Source organism: Nicotiana tabacum, chromosome 11, assembly GCF_000715075.1.
Source record: "Nicotiana tabacum cultivar K326 chromosome 11, ASM71507v2, whole genome shotgun sequence".
In the NCBI taxonomy this organism is placed as follows: domain Eukaryota; kingdom Viridiplantae; phylum Streptophyta; class Magnoliopsida; order Solanales; family Solanaceae; genus Nicotiana; species Nicotiana tabacum.
The window spans coordinates 81,515,072-81,516,995 of record NC_134090.1 but is presented as its reverse complement, the minus strand read 5'-3'; the positions used below and the strand labels follow the sequence as shown (position 1 = coordinate 81,516,995).

Below are 1,924 nucleotides of genomic sequence, written 5' to 3'. Positions count from 1 at the left end.
TAGGGACATGGAAATCTGCCCTAACTGGATCTCAATATTTTTAATTGCTGACTCATGTGAGTCTACTCTGTCAGCTAGCTTTCCAGTTGACCCAATCACTTGTTGCATCATACCCTCGAGTTTAGCAAACCGATCTTCATGTCTCACAATTTGTTGTTATTGAGGTTATTGATAAGCCTGCTGCTGATTTTGCTGGTTGTACCCTTGCTGCCTTTAGTAAGGCACCATTTGCCCTTGTGGTCGCATAGCACCATGATTATTGTTGTTATTGTACTGCTGCTGAGCTGGTCTGTATTGTTGATTTTGCTGACCCCAATTCTGACCACCTGGTCTCGGTCCCCCGTAGTTATCCATATAATTCATGTTCTCCTGATATTGTTGATTATCACCTTCAGCACTCCATGAGCAGACATTTGGCTAATTAATGCATGATGTGCGTAGACCCCCATTAGTTGCATCAACTATGTGTACCTATTGCTTCTGGCCTGATTATTCCACCTTTTTGGTGAGGATGCTCATTTGTGTCATCAAAGTAGCCATATTTTTAGCTATGGAGTTAGCTGGGTCTAGAGCCATTGAGTGAACCACACGAGTGATTGGAGCGTTCCTTGTTGTCCATCTTGAGTTTTGTGCCATCTTGTCAAGCAGGATCTTGCTCTCTTTGAATGTCTTGTTCAAAAATGCTCCACATATTGAAGCATCAACATTATCTTTCAAAGTATCTGCTAAACCCATGTAAAATATCTGCCCCAACATCTGCTCCGGAATACCATGATGTGGACATGTAACCAGGAGACCCTTGAATCTCTCCCACGTTTCATGCAGCGTCTCAGTGGGTCTCTGTTTGAAACTCAACATCTCATCAATTTGTTGAGCAGTTTTGTTGGGTGGGTGAAATTTGCTCAAATATTGCTTGACTAATTCCTCCCAAGTAGTGATAGAGTTGATAGGGAGTGAATTAAGCCAAGTTTGGGCTGCTCATGTCATTGAGAATCGAAACAACAACAAACATATTACTTCCGGTGTGACATTGTGCTATCTCTACGTGGCACAGATTGAGAGGAAGTTCTTTAGATGTTGCTGAGGATATTCAACGTATGACCCGGAGAATGTCCCTTCTTCTGCAACAAATGTAACATGTTATTGGTGATCTGGAATGAGTCTGCTTGTATATAAGGGACTACAATAGCAGTTGCTAAGTTGTCAGTTGTGGGTTGTGCCCAGTCATATAGTGCTGCTTCTGGCACAAGAGGTGCCACACCCTGATCATTTGGGTCATTTGAGTTGTTTCTGTTGTTTGGGACATTCACGTTGTCCCTATTGTTTAGATTATCGTCTTCCATGTCTGATTCAATTCCTTCGGCTGAGTTTTGTTGTTATTTGCCTTTCCTGTTTGCACGGTTCAATGCCTTGAACACCTTCTCAGGATCTAATAATGCTTTGAATAATTCTCTAGTTCTTGAGGAGTTTCTAGGCATGCACCTATAACAACCACGACTACAAACGTTAGAATTTCAATGATCAATTTAAATTGAAGAAAATTGACTACACTAAGAATTTATGCACTTCTTTTTAAGTGCAATCAATAACACCGTTAATTCCCCGGCAATGATGCCAAAAATTTGATCGCGCCCAACTATGCCTTATAAAAAGGACAAAGCGGTCGCTGAGAATATGTTCCGGTTAACAAGTCCGGAGTCGAATCCCACAGGGAATTAACCTATCAATCACAGCTATTGGACCCACAAAAATTCACGTATTTAATCTTTAGAGATATTTGATTAACAATTTGGGTGTTTATTAACTAAATATTTATGTAATAAAAATATAGTAATTAATAACTAACTATGAACGGTTTGTAAACAAGAATTGGAAGGGTCTAAGGTTCTGATTTCTCCTGTTGTCGGAATCCTTTCCTTTCTGC

General features: G+C 40.4%; 1 non-coding gene across 1 annotated transcript; it reads left to right on the top strand.

Annotated features, from left to right (window-relative positions):
• Positions 1-766: 766 nt before the first annotated feature.
• Positions 767-873, top strand: LOC142166631 (small nucleolar RNA R71). The gene has a single exon (XR_012697034.1). It is a non-coding gene; the product is annotated as a small nucleolar RNA R71 (small nucleolar RNA).
• The last annotated feature ends 1,051 nt before the right edge of the window (positions 874-1,924 follow it).